We start from the raw sequence: 18,842 nt of genomic DNA, 5'->3' as shown, positions 1-18,842 counted from the left end.
GGTGTGTGTGTCTAAAGTCAGGGTTTCAAGTCTTTAGGTTTCCTTCATAAATCTCATCATAAAATATAAAACTTGAGTCTAGACACTCTTTGTGTGATCGCCCTTTCACATCAGGGGTACATATTATTGGAGAACACATATAGATTCTGGTAGATTCAGTGTCAGATGATTGGATCAAGAATTCAGATTGATATAGTGTGGCCCATAAAAAGGCCAGAACCTTGTGTAGGCTGTGACACAATTAAGCTAATACAAAATCAACAGAGAAGGAGTTGGCCCTTGATCATTAATCATTATGAGGTTACATTATATGTTTATTTTTTAAACATTCATATTAGAATATCTTAAGTGTAGAACCATGGAGTCTAACACATAATTTGTCCAAGATTACACCGGTAGTATATGTCAGAGGTGGGATTTGAACTCAGAACCTCTGACTCCAGAATCCATGTGCTTTCCACTATAGCATACTTCTGTGTTTTGAGGTCTGTACAAGCAAGAACATAATTGTATGTTTTCTGAACTCTCCCCTTTCCAAGTACCTCCCCCACCTTTAAAGACCTGCGTTACTCTTTCCTTGGGAACCCTTTAATAAAAAATTAAATGCAAGGTTAAAAAAAAAATCTCAAACCAGAATACACTTTTAGTTTGAGGTATACCCAATCTGATGCTTGGGAGATATTCCACAACTGTCCTTCAGGGGAGATGACTGCAAATTGACTTTCTAATTCCTTTACAAATTAAATGGTTTTGGTTGATAAATTCACTAAATGTAATGTTCATAACTGACAGCTTCAAATAAGTTGTAATTTTGGGGAGCATATTAGTATTCCTGTGTGTGTGTGTGTGTGTGTGTGTGTGTGTGTGTGTGTGTGAGCTAAGTGGTACAGTGGAAAGAGTGTCAGACCTGAAGTCAGAAGGACTCATCTTCCCGAGTTCAAACTGGGCCTTGGATATTTACTAGCTATATTACCCTGGATGAGTCACTTAACCTTGTTTGTCTTAGTTCTTTATCTGCAAAATGAACTAGAGAAGGAAACGGAAATCTGCTCTAGCATTTTTGCCAAGAAAACCCCAAATATGGCTATGAAGAGTCAGATACAACTGAAATGACTGAACAACAACAATATGCATAGATATGAATATATAAATATGTGGATATTTATCTACATATATACGTGTAAAAATACATGTATAGATACATACAGAGATCAGTATTGTTCATTCAAGTCAACTTGTTAACTTTACATTCAAGGCTCCAAATTCTATCTTTACAGTCTTATTTCATATTATTTTTTCCCACATATTTCATTTCAACAAAAATGGGCAATGTTTTCCTATTTTGGTTGCCACTGTTCCCTATGCCTAGAATATGCCACCCCCATAATACTCTCAACTCTTTAATTCCTCCCTATCCTTAAAGACACTTCAAAATTCTACCTCCTCCAGGAGACCTTGCTGGATTTCTTCATTAAGTAATGACTCTCCCCTATGGGGCAGCTAGGTGGTTGTATCAGTAAGCACCCCAACATACATGTGGGGCCACCCATGCTACCAGCTACCACAGATTCTTTGATCTGCTTCTCTAAAAAGAAAAGCAACCTTTGAGGAGTTAATAATAACTTTAATCAAGTGCAGGTATCAGAGAAAATACAGAGAAAACAAAAGTCAAGAGATAGAGCTTCCAAAACTGTCTGACCATTACATACATACACAATTACCAGAGAGGGAATCACCAACTTTTGGGTTTTAGCTAGAGTCTCCTTAGCAGCTTCCCAGAGTCTCTCTGGCCAAAGAAACACTTCCAGTCAGTAAGCCCCAAAGTAAAACCTCACCCTCAGAGTATTTATGCACTTTTCAGAGCCAGAGGGCATAACCCTCTGATCCAGTGCCTCAATAGAAAAAAACAGAAGGTATGTGGGACCCTCCTACAAAACAACTCCCCTAATCAAACTTCCTTCAAAGGCCTATCAATGGGTGGGGAAGATCTTTAATTACATTATTCAATCAGAGGTACTTTATTAAAACAAAAACAGCAAAAGGATCCTAATTTGATTGCTACCATGGTGGTGTAGTGGGGTAAAGGGTCAGACCTGAAGTCAGGAAGACTCAGCTTCCTAGAGTTCAAACTGGCCTCAGACACACAACTGTGTGACTGGACAAGTCACTTAACCTTGTTTGCCTCAGCTTCTTCATCTGTAAAATGAGCTAGAAACAGAAATGGCAAAACTACTCCAGAATCTTTGCCAAGAAAACTCCAAATGGGACCAACAAGAGTCAGGTATGACTGAACAACAAAACAGCTCTCCTGAGGCATGGAGCCAAGATGTCAGAGTAAAAGCAAGGCCTTGCTTGAGTTCTCCCCCAAACCTCTTCAAATACCTGTAAAAAAAAAAACTCTAAACAAATTCTAGAGTAGAAATTATAGAGTGAAACAAATTTCCAACCCAAGAAAACTGGAAGATCAACAGGAAAGGTCTGTTGCACCAGTCTGAGAGAGGAGTGCAGTTCAGCACAAAATGGGCCTCCACAGACTAGGTCCTTCAGCAAACCCTGAGCAGGCCTCAGGGCACTGAATTCCTGGCATCTATAGTGGTTTCCAGACTTCTCAACCCACAAACACCAAGGACAAATTAGAAGGTCACTAGGAAAGGTCTGTTGGACCTTGGTGAGAGAGCATTACTGGTCCAGGCCCAGACCCAGGGCAGCAGGGGCCCACAGATGGTGGAAGGATTGAGCAGCTGATCAGAGGCGGATTGCAGGGATCTCTTTGCTGGCACTGAGGCAGGATTCTCTTATTTTGCCCATACTTAGATCTGGGTCATAGTCCTGGGGTGAGGAAGACTGTGGCAGAGCTTGTGGTGGCAGTGGAGAAGGAATGCTCCTCACAGTTTCAAGCCAGAAAAGAGGGCTTGTGGTCCCTCACAGACCAGAGCACAGACAGGAGAGGAGTAAACACCTCTCCATTGATCATATCACCTTGGAAAACCTGAAAATTTTTATAGGTACCTGGATATAATTCTGAAAACAGCTATACAAAACCTCTGAGGCTTGGGACAGCACACCTTCCACATTGGAAGCAGAGTCCTACCTTAACAAAGAGCTAAAACATCAGGTAACTGGAGTAATTGACTGGAAAAATGAGCAAACAACAGAAAAAATTCAGAGTATAGAATCTTATTTTGGTGGCAAGAAAGACCAATATACATATTCAGAAGAAGAAAATAAAGTTGAAGCTTCTACATTCAAAACCTCCAAAAAAACTATGAATTGGTCTCAGGCCAGGGAAGAGCTCAAAAAGAGCTTGATTTCAAAAATCAAGTAAGAGAAGTAGAGGAAGAAATTGGGTAGAGAAATGAGAGTGCTGCAAGAAAATCATGAAAAATGAGTCAACAACTTTGGAGATGCAAATAATGATGAAGAAAATAAGACCTTAAAAAGCAGACTAACTCAAATGGCAAAAGAGGTCCAAAAAAACCAATAAGGAGAAGGCATGCCTTAAAAAGCAGAAATGACCAAATAGAAAAGGAAGTTCAAAAGCTCACTGAATAAAATGCTTCCTTAAAAATTGGAATGGAACTAATGACTTCATGAGAAATCAAGAAATTATAAGGCAAAACCAAAAGGATGAAAAAATAGAAGACACCGTGAATTCTCATTGGAAAAACAACTGGCCTAGAAAATAGAACCAGGAGAGATAATTTAAAAATTATTGGACCACCTGAAAATCATAATAAAAAAAAGAGCCTAGACATCATCTTTCAAGAAATTATCAAGGAAAACTGCCCTGATATTCTAGAACCAGAGAGAAAGATAGAAATTGAAAGAATCCACCAATCACCTCCTGAAAGTGATCCTAAAAGGAAAAACTCCTCAGAATATTGTAGCCAAATTCCTGAGTTCCCAGGTAAAGGAGAAGATATTGTAAGCAGTAAGAAAGAAACAATTCAAGTATTGTGGAAACATAATCAGGATAACACAGGATTTAGAGGGCACAGGGTGAGTTGTATATGAAGGGATAATATCTAAAAATAAAAATAAGGGGTGAGAGAGGAACATACTGGAGGAAAGAGAAAGGGAGAAGTAGAATGGGGTAAATTATCTCACATAAAAGGCACAAGAAAAAGCTTTTATAATGGAGGGGCAGAGAGGGGATGTGAGAGGGAATGAGTGAACCTTACTGTCATGGATTTGGCTTAAGGAGGGAATAACATACACACTCAACTAGGTATGAAAATCTAACTTACCCTATTGGAAATTAGGGGGGAAGGTGATAAGAGAGGGTGGATGATAGAACGGAGGGCAAATGGGAGGAGGGGTTACTCAGAAGCAAACACTTTTGAGGAGGGACAGGATCTAAGGAGAGAATAGGATGAATGAGAGGTAGGATAGGATAGAGGGGAAGTTAATCTTTCAAAACAGGATTGTTATGTGGGTGTTTTGAATGACTACACATATATCCTATATAAAATTGCTTGTCTTCTCAATGAGGGTTGGTGGGGAAAGAGGAAGAGAGAGAATGTGGAACTCAAAGTTTTAAAAATGAATGTTAAAAACTGTTTTTACATTCAACTGGGAAATAAGATATACAGGCAATGAAGGTATAAAATCTATGTTACCCTGTAGGAAAATAGAAGGGAAGGGGACAAGAGAAAGGGTGGCGGTGATAGAAAGGAGGGCAGATTTGAGGAAGGGGTAATCAGAATGTATGCTATCTTGGGATGCATGGAAGGAGAGAGATGGGGAGAAAATTTGGACCTCAAAATTTTGTGGAAGTGAATGTTGAAAACTAAAAATAAATTAATTAGTTAAAAGAAAAAAAAAACAATTCTCGTCCTTACCCCTACCTCCCCACTGCTTGGTATAGCACTTTTCTCCCACTTATCCTAAGCACTTAGGTATTATTTTGCATTTAAATTGCTTTCATTTGTATCATATCTTTCTTCAAGTTTGGAGGCTCCATTATGACAACAACCTTTTCTTTATCTAAACTTTGTGTCTTTCTGGTTGATTTAGCATAGTGCTTTGCACATAGTAGGCCCGTAAGAAAAGTTTATTGAATTAAATGGGCCTTGAATTTCAGTGACTAAATCAAGAAATTTTAATTTCATTAGTTTCATGGCCAATTAAGCAGCAAGTATTTATCAAACCCCTACTTTCTGTCAGTTACTATGTTAAGTGTTGTTCTCATGGATGTGGGTACTCCTTATAATAGTGTGGTTCAAAACCCATGCATACCTTCTCGGTTTCCTTCCATATATACTCCAAAGGGAGCACACCTATTTGATTTTGTTGTTCAGTCATTTCAGTCATGTCTAACTCCTTGTGACCTCATTTGAGGTATTCTTGGCAAAGATACTGCAGTGGTTTGCCATTTTCTTCTCCAGCTCATTTTACAAGTGAAACTGAGGAAACAGGGTTAAGTGATTTCCCCAGGGTCACACATCTAGGAAGTGTCTGAGACCAGATTTGGACTCAGGTCACCCTGACTCCACAGCATGGTGCTCTACTCGTTGGGCCAAGTTATTTAACCTCTACCTGCTTCAGTTTCCTCAACTGTAACATGGAGATAACAATGGTACCCACTTCCTAGGACTATTATATTGTTAAAATTAAATAATTTCTGTAAAACACTTTGCAACCCCTAAAGTGCTACATAAGCCAATGATTCTTATTTTTTTTATGTCAGTGTGGTGAGGAAAAGATGTGGTGTTCATTCTTTGCCTTGTTATAACGACCTAATTCTGAGTGAGATTTAGGACCCAGGAACTGAAAATTGTTGCCAAGAAAATGGTGCAGCATGGGCAGAAGTAATGAGAGAGAGGACAGGTAGAAGAATAAAAGGGAAGGAGCCTACCTTCCCCCTTCCTTTTGGCTGTTTGTAATCCTTTGATGTGTGTGAAGATTGGTAAGCTTCTGTTTCACCACCCTGTGAACCTTTATTTTTAAAATACAATATTTTATTTCCTTCCAATCACATGTAAAAACAATTTTTAACATTAGCTACTTTTTTTTAAAGTTTTCATTTCCAAATTCTATCCTTGCCTCCCTGAGAAGGTAAGTGATCTGATATAGGCTGGACATAAGCAATCATGTTAAACATTTCTATATTAGCCATTGTGTGGAAGAAAATTTGAAAAGAAGAAAAAGAGGAAAAGGAAGAAAGATAGAAAGAAAGAAATGAAGGAAGGAAAAGAGGAAGGAAGAAAAGAAAGAAGAAAGGAAGAAAGAAAGGAAAAGAGAAAAGTAGTGTGCTTTGGTCTGTATGCAGATGCCGCCAGTTCTTTCACTGGAGGCAGACAACATTTTCCATTATGAGTTGTCAGCCCTTATTGAATTTGATTTAGAAGTGGTCCCAGTACTCTTTAGGAAGAGAAGTATCAACTCTCGAACATGCTGAGCAAAGATGGAGGGAACATGAACTAATGTTGAGAGCTGCCTGAGCCAGACACCATTGCCATACTCCCTAATGCTTGAAAGGTTCATGTCCTCCTTAAAAAATGCTGATGCTGCCTTCCCCTCTCTCCCATCAGCAGAATGTAAACTGCTTGAGGATAGGGACTGTTTTGCTCAATCTCTGTATCATAAGCCCTTAGAACAATAATTTGTACCTAGTACTCAATAGATGCTTGTTAGATTAAACCTTATGCCAGGTATGTTTGACACCATAACTTACTCTCTCTTTTGCCTGCTTCCACTCTATTCATGCCCCAATCTTTTTCTCCTTAGTTAATATTCTATCACCATCCCCATTTGGAATGGTCAGAGTTTTATTACCAACACAGAGCCCATCTTCTGATTTACCAGCATGATCAGGAATTATAACCTCAGCACACTATCTCTGAAAGATCAGCCACCCCTGTTCTGAATAATGTATGTTTAAATAGTCACACCAGTTGCCAGAAAACTGGAAAGAAGATAACAATGCATTTTATTGTTTGCCAATTTCAGCATCTTATTATAACATACACTGATTCACTTCAGTGCTTAAGGCCTTGGCTTTGAGATTTTCATATTCCTGGATCAAACAGCATCTGGGAAAGAGTCCGTAAATACAAACCTGCATTTGATTGGATTTGGAAAATTTATCTCCTTGAGTTATATAGATCATGATTAGGGTAACATTCCTGTATGTGGCATTTGGCAAATGTCTAAGAAGGTTTAAAGTATTCAGAGCTAACCTACACCATAATCCTTAATTAATCAACTTGTGAGCTTTCAGGAAATGTACCTCTTACTGTGGTTCTTCAACAATGCTGAGTTTAGTAGAATTCTCCTTAGAATAATCACAAGTAAAAATATCATTAGGACAACTAGGTGGCACGGTGAATAGAGTGCTGGGTCTGGAGTCAGGAAAACCTGAGTCCAAATTAGGACTCAGATAATTATTAGCTGTGTGACCTTGGGCAAATTACTTCACCCTTTTTACCTGAGTTTCCTCATCTGTAAAATATGCTGGAGAAGGAAATAGCAAGAATATACCATCCTTTGTGGTATTTTTGGATGGTGAAAAAAATTCTAATATTCCCCTCCTCCCCATTCATCACTTCCTTCATAATTTTTTATATAGTTGTAATCAATTGGAATGCATATTAAGGGTAGACTTTAGGAGAAGATGAGTTGGGTGGCACAATAGTAAGAATGCTAGGCCTAGAATTAAGAAGACCAGGGCTCCAGGGTGACCTCTTACGTTTACTAACTGTGTGACCTTGGATAAGTCACTTAAACTCTGTCTGACTCATAATAATAGCACCTAGGTTGTTGTAAGGATTAAATGAGATAATATTTGGAAAGTGATTAGCACAGTGCCAAACACATGATAGGGCTTATTTCCTTTCCTTCCTTTTGTTTTAATTGGGGAATAGGTGGTGGGATGTCACTTTATGGGCTGACTGTATGAATTATTTTGTTCATTCAACAAACACTTGCTGAACACCCATGATGTTTGGGGCTATAGTTGTAGACAATACAAGGTTAAGTAAGGCTTGTTCCTAGCCAATAAAAATCTTACAGTCTGAAAGAGATGATAAAACATGTATTATAAATAAAAAGAACTTATGCAAGAGTAGAGAGTATTATTAGATCAGATGAAAGATAAGGACATGAACTTCATGTCTTTTTAAGTACTGGTTGATCAAGTTAACATCATCTACAAGGCCAGTTGCCAAAGCCTGGGCCTCTGACAATTCCCTGAATCCCCATCCCCCAGGGACCAGCCTGGGAATAGATTATTCTATGCCAGTCATTGACAAAAGTTGACATCCAAAAGAAAGCATGTGAAATATGAACCCTTGGGGCTTGTGGTTTGGCAATCCATGGTCTGCTTCTGAAATGTAGTACAGAGGACATATTATTTTCAAGGAAAAATTATGATTCTGAGAGTCAGGATGGCATGATGGATACCCAGGTCAGTCTGGGAGCCATGAAGACCTAGGCTCAAGTCCTATTTCTAATACTTGCTAACTGGATGATCATGGACAAGACCTTTAAACTTTAAGTGTGCTGGGAAATATTCAAAGTCCTTAAGTTGTAGGCCATCTGCCCAGTTGCATGTATTGAGGGGGTTTTCATACTAGGAGTTCCCCCAAATAATAAACTCACGGTTGGAGACCCTGTCTCTCTCACCACCAATAATTTTTTTTAAAAAAAGATCATACTTCTTAAAGGGTAACTTCCAAAATTATAAAATTAGGCAAGGTTAATATTAGAGTTTACTTGGAGAAACTCAACTTCATTATCACATATTTAGAATAGGTAAGAAGAAATTAACCTTAGTAAACACCTACTATGTGCTGTGCACTGTACTTTATAAATGTGCTTCATAATATCTTATTTGATCCTCACAACAACCTGGGGAGGTAGGAGCTGTTATTATCCTCTTTTGACAGCTGAGGAAACTGAGGGAAAGGAAGGCTAAGTGACTTGCCCAGAATCAAACTAGTGACTGATCTCAGATTTTCACTCGGGCCTTCCTGATTCCAGGTTTTATACTAGCTCTCTTAGACTGCCAGACTTGCTCTTAGCACAAGTTTTTGAAAAGAGATGATGTCAGGATGTTTCTGCCTATCAGAAGGAGCTCTTCTTCCCCAGCTCATTCTGTGTACTGTCTCCTTATGGGTAGTAAATCCTATACCATCATAGCTTCAGTATCAGACTCATTTATGGCCAGAAATAAGGACTTTGGTGAAACTAATGTTGACTCCTTTCAGATTACATGAGAAGGTAAATTTAAAAAAAGTCTCTAACTTATGAAGTGATTAATTTGTCTCCCCAGTTCTTCCATGAAATTGGAGAACCAACCTAAATTTGTTAGTGAATCTTGCATTAAGGAGGCATTTATATAGCCCATTTATCCAGAGACCAGACTTTCATTGATGAGTTTTTCTAAAAACTCCAAATCTGGAAATGAGAGGAAAAGTCTTCTGCGCACCTGGAAGCCTTCATATGTAATTCTTCTGAGACTGTATCTGGGCTGAGCTGCCTGTGTAAAGTTAAAAAAAAAATCTGCTACACTAGGGGAAGGATTAGGATTATTACTCTCTCCTGTCCCTTTCCTTTAGAGTGTGGGTATCATCAATCTTTCCCAGCCATTCTCTTTCTCCTGAGAGTGACTTTCTATCTAGTCACTGTTTTCAGTTCAATCCCTCAGAATGATCTCCTTGAGTATGCTTAGAGAATAGGAAAGACTAGGTAGACCTGGGGCAGTTGACCTAATTCTACCATCAGGAAGATACTGCCTCATGCTTGCTGCTTTGGGAAGTTATGTGATATAATTCAGAAAAATTATCTTTTATTTAACTCGAAGTACCTTATCTAATCTGGGAAAGGCCCACAGTAATTTTTAATATTCTATTCTCTCTCTGACTTTATCTTTCTGTCTCTCCCTGTCTCCCTTTATCTCTTTGTCTGTCTCTGTCTTTTTCTCTTTCTGTCTCTTCTTCTGTCTCTCGCTCTGTGTCTCTGTCTGTCTGTCTCTCTTGTCACTGCCTCTATTCTGACATTCTCATTATCTAGAATGAAATACATATAAATCAGAAATGGCTATAATCAAACATAGCTTTTTTCTTATGCTGGTCTTTAGTATTAAGTAAACAGAATTATAAACAAAAGTTAAAGAGCAGATAAACTTTGAATTTGTGTGGAAGGGGATATAGGTAGGGAGAAAGGAGATCATTCATAATTATCATTTGATATTAGTCCTCTCAAAAAAAAGTTCAACAATGACTTGTCCATTCAGACACTCTTTTTAGTTTTGGACTTTTTATCCTGGTCAGCAGAGAAGGTGGGGTACATGGCTGAGCTCCAGTGGCAGGCCACGTGCCTCCACACACATCCTAGTCTCTCAAAATTCATGCACAGGATATCCAAGCTTACCCAAAGTCCATATAATATCTTATCTCTCACAAAACCTGCAGGACAAGGGAAAGTTAGCATTGGCTCTTCATGGCATCCTTCCTCTTTACTTTGTAAATCAAAAGCAAATGGAAGGTTTCCATAGTTACTCTGAAGCTCATAGACTGGACCATAATAGGTCCCTGACCAAGTTCTACGTGATGGCTGTTTTTTGGCCCTCCTGGCTTAGAGTGAATATTGATGGTAACTGTTTCTCTTTGGAACAGCAACCCTGAGGGTCTTGCCCTCCCAGCTTGATTTTTTTTTCAGTTAAAGAGGCCATCCCTTGATCACTTCTTAAAGAGGAATATTCACTGAATGAGCTCTAAGTGAGTACCTGAAAAGGCCTTAGCCTAAAAGGGCCAGGGTCTCCCATTGGATCCTGGAACATCTCCAGTCTTTCTGATGAATATCTGATCACTGGATCCAGATGACTCTGGAGGAGAAAGTGAGGTTGGTGATCTTGCACAGCCCTCCCTCCCTCAAAACAAAGTCATCATTTCGCTGATGTCATGGTCCTCTTTGAAAATGAAGAACAAACACAGCAACAATAACCAGGATTTATCTCAGCTACTCTAAATCCTTTGTAGAGGAGTGGTATACTTCTTTTAAAAACAGTTTTTAATGCCTTTGTTTTTATGTTACATATACTTCAGAATATATTTTCTTTCTTCCAGTGGGGAAGAAAATGTAATTTCCTTCCTCACACCAAAGATTTAAGAAAAAAATCAATAAGGCCAACCAATTGACTGAATTTGACATTTTATACAACACTCCTCACTTATAGCCCCCCATCTCTCCAATGATATGAGTCTTGAGGAACATGCACTTTCTGTTCTCTTCTCTGAGGCTAAGATTGGTCATAATTACACAGAAGTAAGTCAGTTTCATATTGCCTTTCCTTTCTTCCTTCCTTCTTTTCCTTCTCTTCCTCCTTTTCTCCTCTTTCTGCCACTGCTGCTCCTCCTCCTCCTTCTCCTTGACTTGTTAGTGCTCCTTAGGTAGGGTCCACCCTTTCTTCCAACCCTTTCAACCTCCACTGCCAAGGATTTGTCATATTAGCCTTCGTCTGGATATCAGATAAGCTTAACTCACTGCTGCTCAGTACTCCTAAAATTAAATGATCTACTGGTAGTAGTGATTTCAGGCACACTCCTGATTGAGCATGTAATTCTTAACAAATTCAACCACCTGATTTCTCAGGCCAGACAAGATTAAAAGTAACCCAAAATGGGGTTGGTTTGAAGGAGGAGGAAGGAAGTAGGTGAGAAAATGCAATTGGGGGGCAGCTAGGTGGTGCAGTGGACAGAGCACCAGTCCTGAGTTCAAGAGGACTTGAGTCAAATCCGATCTCAGAACCTTGACACTTACTAGCTATGTGACCTGTATGCAAGTCACTTAACCCCAATTATCTCACCCCCACCCTTCAAAATAGAAAATGCATTTGGAAGTAGTAAGTTATTATACTGAGCATTCCTTGCTGGGTGGTTCAGTGGAAAGAATTCTGGGCTTGGAATCAAGAAAACTTGAGTTCAAATGTAGCCTCTTTCAGTTACTAGTTATGTGTACTAGTCATTTAGTCAAGGCACTTAATCTCTATTTGCCTTAGTTTCCGTAAGTGTATAATGAAGAAAATAATAGCACATACCTCCCAGATTGTTGTGATGATCAAATGAGAAAATATTTTCAAAGCACCTTGCACAAAGTAGGAGGCAAATAAATGTCAGTTATTTTTATTATTGGGCAACTAGGAAGTACAGTGGACAGAGCACTGGTACTGGAGTAAGACCTGTCTTCCTGAGTTCAAATCTGGCCTCAGACACTTACTCACTGTGTGACCCGGGGCAAGTCACTTAACCTTCTTTGCCTCAGTTTCCTCATTTGCAAAATGAACCGGAGAAGGAAATGAACCACTCCACTATTTTTGCCAAGAAAACTCCAAATTGGGTCACAGAGGATCAGATATTACTGAAAAAGACTAAATAATAACACCATATCATTATTATTAAATAGGGAAGTCTCCCTTCCTTGATGAATGGAGGAAGAATATTCCACATACTGTCAGAAATGACTGATGCTTTGTTAGTTTTATTCAACTGCTCTCCCCATCCCCACTCCCTTATTCTTTTTTTTTTGTTCTTTCCTAAAATGGATTGTACACTGGATAGGGAAAGAGAGAGGGATGCAGACACAAATGCAGGTGATATAAAACAGAAAATATGAATAATTAAGAATGAAAGGAGGGGCGGAGCCAAGACGGCGCAGTAGAAAGACGCACATACACATAGCTCCGAACCCACAACCCATAGAACAACTACAAAGAAGTAACTCATGGCGAATTCTGCACCCAGAGGCCACAGAACATTGGAGCGAGGGAGATTTCTGTTCTGGAAAGACCTGCAAACCTCTCGCAAAAGGTCCTTCGCGCTACAGATTGGGCGGCGGGACTGGGAGCTGAGTACAGCCCTGCCGCGGCCGTGGCACCGAGAGGAACAGATCCGAGCGGGCTTCAGGGACGGGATCTCCAGCGGCCACACAAGTCCCTCCACCCACAGGTGAAGGGGGTCGGTGAGAGAGTCTCTTTGGCGGGTCGAGGGGGGAGTGGGGTGCCCCCATGGCTTGGGCCCCTTCGGGAGACAGAAGCTGAGGGGCAGCGGCAGACCGGGGCTCCCCAAGCAGGCAGGAGCCTGGATCCATTGTTGAAGGTCTGTGCATAAACTCTCTGAGGGAATGGAGCCTGAGAGGCAGGCCTGCCCCCACCTGAGCACCTGAACTTAATCTCACACTGAATACCAGCCCTGCCCCCACCCAAAGCCCTGAGGCTGGAAGCAGCATTTCAATCTCAGACCCCAAACGCTGGCTGGGAGGATCAGGAGGTGAGGTGGGTGTGAGGAAAATATTCAGAGGTCAAGTCACTGGCTGGGAAAATGCCCAGAAAAGGGAAAAGAAATAAGACTATAGAAGGTTACTTTCTTGGTGAACAGGCATTTCCTCCCTTCCTTTCTGATGAGGAAGAACAATGCTTACCATCAGGCAAAGACACAGAAATCAAGGCTTCTGTGTCCCAGCCCACCCAATGGGCTCAGGCCATGGAAGAGCTCAAAAAGAATTTTGAAAATCAAGTTAGAGAGGTGGAGGAAAAGCTGGGAAGAGAAATGAGAGACATGAAGTCAAAGCATGAACAGCAGGTCAGCTCCCTGCTAAAGGAGACCCAAAAAAATGTTGAAGAAAATAACACCTTGAAAACTAGCCTAACTCAATTGGCAAAAGAGGTTCAAAAAGCCAATGAGGAGAAGAATGCTTTAAAAAGCAGAATTAGCCAAATGGAAAAGGAGATTCAAAAGCTCACTGAAGAAAATAGTTCTTTCAAAATTAGAATGGAACAGATGGAGGCTAAGGACTTTATGAGAAAGCAAGAAATCACAGAACAAAGCCAGAAGAATGGAAAAATGGAAGATAATGTGAAATATCTCATTGGAAAAACAACTGACCTGGAAAATAGATCCAGGAGAGACAATTTAAAAATTATGGGACTACCTGAAAGCCAGGATCAAAAGAAGAGCCTAGACATCATCTTCCATGAAATTATCAAGGAAAACTGCCCTGAGATTCTAGAACCAGAGGGCAAAATAAATATTCAAGGAATCCACAGAACACCGCCTGAAAGAGATCCAAAAACAGAAACTCTTAGGAACATTGTGGCCAAATTGCAGAGTTCCCAGGTCAAGGAGAAAATATTGCAAGCAGCTAGAAAGAAACAATTCAAGTATTGTGGAAATACAATCAGGATAACACAAGATCTAGCAGCTTCTACATTAAGGGATTGCAGGGTGTGGGATAGGATATTCCAGAAGTCAAAGGAACTAGGACTAAAACCAAGAATCACCTACCCAGCAAAACTGAATATAATACTTCAGGGGAAAAATTGGTCTTTCAATGAAATAGAGGATTTTCAAGCATTCTTGATGAAAAGACCAGAGCTGAAAAGAAAATTTGACTTCCAAACACAAGAATGAAGAGAACCATGAAAAGCTGAACAGCAAAGAGAAGTCATAAGGGACTTACTAAAGTTGAACTGTTTACATTCCTACATGGAAAGACAATATTTGTAACTCTTGAAACATTTCAGTATCTGGGTACTGGGTGGGATTACACATGCACACACGCACACATACATAGAGACAGAGTGCACAGAGTGAATTGAAGAGGATGGGATCATATCTTTAAAAAATGAAATCAAGCAGTGAGAGAGAAAGATATTGGGAGGAGAAAGGGAGAAATGGAATGGGGCAAATTATCTCTCATAAAAGAGGCAAGCAAAAGACTCATTAGTGGAGGGATAAAGAGGGGAGGTGAGAGAAAAACATGAAGTCTACTCTCATCACATTCCACTAAAGGAAAAAATAAAATGCACACTCATTTTGGTATGAAAACCTATCTTACAATATGGGAAAGTGGGGGATAAGGGGATAAGCAGGGTGGGGGGGATGATAGAAGGGAGGGCATGGGGAGGAGAGTGCAATTTGAGGTCGACACTCATGGGGAGGGATAGGATCAAAAGAGAATAGAAGTAATGGGGGACAGGATAGGATGGAGGGAAATATAGTTAGTCCTATACAACACAACCATTATGGAAGTCATTTGCAAAACTACACAGATTTGGCCTATATTGAATTGCTTGCCTTCCAAAGGGAAGGGGTGGAGAGGGAGGGAGGTAAAGAAGTTGGAACTCAAAGTGTTAGGATCAACTGTCGAGTAATGTTCTTGCCACTAGGAAATAAGAAAGACAGGTAAAGGGGTATAGAAAGTTATCTGGCCCTACAGGACAAAAGAGAAGATGGAGAGAAGGGCAGAGAGGGATGATAGAAGAGAGAGCAGATTGGTCATAGGGGCAATTAGAATGCTTGGTGTTTGGGGGGGGAGGGGATAAAAGGGGAGAAAATTTGTAACCCCAAATTTTGTGAAAATGAATGTTAAAAGTTAAATAAAAAAAAAAGAATGAAAGGAATTCTTAGAATCCATCCTAGAAAGGCCTGTTTGAATAGTTAAGTTTGGGTGATAGTATGATACAGTAGAAATAATATTGTCTTTGAAGTCAGAGGACCTGGATTCAAATCCTGCTCTCAATTACTTAACGTTTGTGTGACCTTGGGTAAACCACTAAATTCTCTAAGCCTCAGTTAGACTAGAAGGGGGTTAGACTAGAAGGTATCTTCCTGCACCAAATCTAGGATATTATGATCATCCAAATGATGTAAATTAAAGCAAAGATTTTGAAGTCAAAGTGTCCCCTCACTTCACCCCCAGTGATGTTTGCTGACACAGACATCACTGTAGCACTCAACTTTACTCTAAGAGATTGAAGCAGATAACAAAATTCTATAGAGGGAAGAATACTAGGATTTTTAGTGGAAAAGACCTGGGTTCAAATTTTGCCTATACCACTTATAGACTTAGGGAAGTCACAACCCCTGTGGGCCTTCATTTCTTCATCTATAAAATAAGGAGATTGGACTAGGTGATCTCTAAAGTCCCTGGCAGCTCTAAACCTATGATTTATCACTCCATTTTATCAGTTAGCCATTCAGCTACTTCATATATATGTAGACATGGGTCTGGCAGGAAGGTGAGGAGTTGATGCCTTTGGTTGCTTATTTGGATGCAACTAACTCTTTTCTAAAGTGTTTTTTAAAGATACTTCTACTTCAAATGATGAATAAGCTTTTTAGTGATTTGTTGTGAGGGGAGAGGCAGAGGAGAATGTGATCATCTTCCTAGAAAATGAGTAAATTTCCTAGAAAAATAGCAATAGGGAATACAGAGCACAGTTATAGAAGTGCATCATGCCGTTGGGGCAATTGATGCAATACCCAAGTCATTGAAGTAAAAAAGTAAAAATTTAACTTCAGAAGGTATTCTCATTCCTTACTAAGGAAAAAAAAGCCAGTTATACAGACAAAATTCAAAATAACCTGTCTCACAATAGCTTTTCTGGCTCTGGCTCTGGCTTCATCATAACGCCATGCTAAAGGTCAAATCACAAAGTGGTGGGTATGACTGCAGTTTCACCATCATGGGGACAATTTTTCCCCAAAAGATTTGTAGAATGTGGTACAGTACTAACCCTGTGCTTTTAGTTTTCTCTGTGCAGAAGACACATTATGATGCTCATCTATGGAAATGTAGGCAACTGAATCACCAAGAGTTTAAGTGAGTTAGATAGATCAACTAAACAAGTGAATTTTATATTTTTAGTTAGAGTCTACTATTGACACCACTAGACAAATGTACAATAAACTAGCTACATTATTTGGAAATAGCATTAGACTTGCAGTCAAAAGACCTAGGGCTAATTCTACCACTTAATGGATACTTTTGTTGTTCAGTTGTAATCCTGTTTGGGGTTTTCTTGGAAAAGATACTTATCATTTTCTTCTCCAGCTCATTTTAGAAATGAGGATACTGAAGCAAACATTGACTTACCAAGGGGTACATGGCTAGTAAATGTCTGAAACCAGATTTGAACTCACGAACATGAGTCTTCCTGACTCTAGGCCCTGCACTATACTCACTGAACCACCTAGCTGTGCCTGGTTGTTGTTGTGTTCATCCTTCATTTTAGAAGAGGACCATGACATCAGAGAAATGATGACATGACTTGTAGTTGACTTTGATTTGAGTGAGTGAGGGCTGTGCAAGGTGATCAGCCTCACTTTCTTCTCCTGAGCTATCTGGATACAGTGACCAGATTCATTCATCAGAATGACTGGAGATGACACAGGATGCACTAGAAGATCTTGGCCTTTTTAGGCTAGGCCTTTTCAGGTGTTCACTTAGAGTGAGGTAATGCCATTCAGTGAATAGGTGCCAGGCCTAGAGGCCTGAGGGCTACCTGAGTCTTACCTTACCTATCGCAGGTCTTCGGCTGGCCAAACCGGATAAACGTATGAGGAAGAGACTTTCCAGAGTCGAACAAGGGTTAGGCTTTATTCAGGGTCTTGGTTACATGTGCAGGGGGAACTCTTCCTTAGGAGAGAGAGAGAAATCTCCCAAGGAGGCAAAGATCTTACAGTAAGAGAATGAAAGCAGAAGTGGAAGTGGGGAGAGAGGGGAGAGGGAAGAAAGAAGAGAGGGGAGAAGGAAGAGGGGCCTTCTGTCCTCTAAGGGCCCCTCAGCGCTAAGAGCGCCTTCAGGCTTTCCTGACCCTACTTAAGCTCTCCTGCCACATAGTTTGCACCTGAATACCATGCCTGTTAGATAACAATAGGTGTGCTCAGACCCGTGCCAGTCTCAAGGGCGGGGATGCTCTCTCCCATCACTTTTCTCACGGGAAGAGGCGGAAATTCACGAGATAGCTCAGTCTCACACCTCAATTCCCTGCTGTTCCCTGGGGGGCCTCATGAGAACTCTAAGGTTTAGAAGTTCTCACCTTTACCCGCCCGAGACTGTCCACATGGAACTGAGCTTACACCCCCAACAAATAGGCCTCTTTAAGAAGTAGTCAGAGAGGCTCAGATTCAATCCAGCTCAGACTCTTTCTAGCTGGGATTCTATCTGGCCCGCTTGTAAATACAAGCCTTACAAATGCTTAGGTTCCCAATTTGGCGAATTTTTAATAAACTTTGTTTTCTTTGGCTTTAAGAAGGCTTGAGTTGAATTCATTCGAGCGCGACCCAGACTGTTGGTATTTTGGGGTCCCCATCACCACTTAACCTCTTCATTTATGGTTCCCTGCCTGGAAAAGCTGCTAATCTCAAGTTCTTCTGCTCAAACTGGAAGGTATGTAAGCCTTCCCCTCTCTCTATCCCCTACTTGCTTTCTAAGCACCTTGGAAGCGGTTTTTCAGACTTGGCTTCAGGTCCCAGTATCAGGCAAAGTCTCTGAACTTTCTGGGCATTAGAGAGTTAGAATCTCAGGTTGTCGGTCCATTGGTTAGGCAGTGGACCTGGAAATTCTCTGGATTTCCTGGGCGCAAGGAAATCGGGGAAAACTTGGTTACTTTTTAGTGTGTGCCTAAGTCTCTGAACTTTCTGGGTGCTAGAGAGTTAGAGACTCAGGTTGTTGGTCCAGTGGCTGTGTTTGAGGCCATGGACCTGGGCATACCCTCCAAAGCACAATTCTCTGAACTTTCTGGGCGCTAGAAGGTTAGAGAAACATCAGTTAAGTGGGTGCCCAATTCTCTCGATTTCCTGGGCACAAGGAAATCAGGGAAAACTCAATTATTTTTGTCCTCTTGTTTTTCTCTCAAGGCTTACTTCCACGTCCTCCTTTAAGGAGTGGGGGGGGGGGACTTCCAGCCCCAAAGGGAAAAAAAAATGGGTCAAAATTCATCAATTCCAAGGAATTTGCCTTTGTGCTGTCTTTTACAAAATTGGAAAAAAATAACTTCTCTAAAGACCTTAAAAAGAAAAAGATGATATTCTTTTGCAACACACTTTGGCCTCAGTATC

This window comes from Notamacropus eugenii, chromosome 5, assembly GCF_028372415.1.
Source record: "Notamacropus eugenii isolate mMacEug1 chromosome 5, mMacEug1.pri_v2, whole genome shotgun sequence".
Lineage (NCBI taxonomy): Eukaryota > Metazoa > Chordata > Mammalia > Diprotodontia > Macropodidae > Notamacropus > Notamacropus eugenii.
This window is presented reverse-complemented; position numbering follows the sequence as displayed.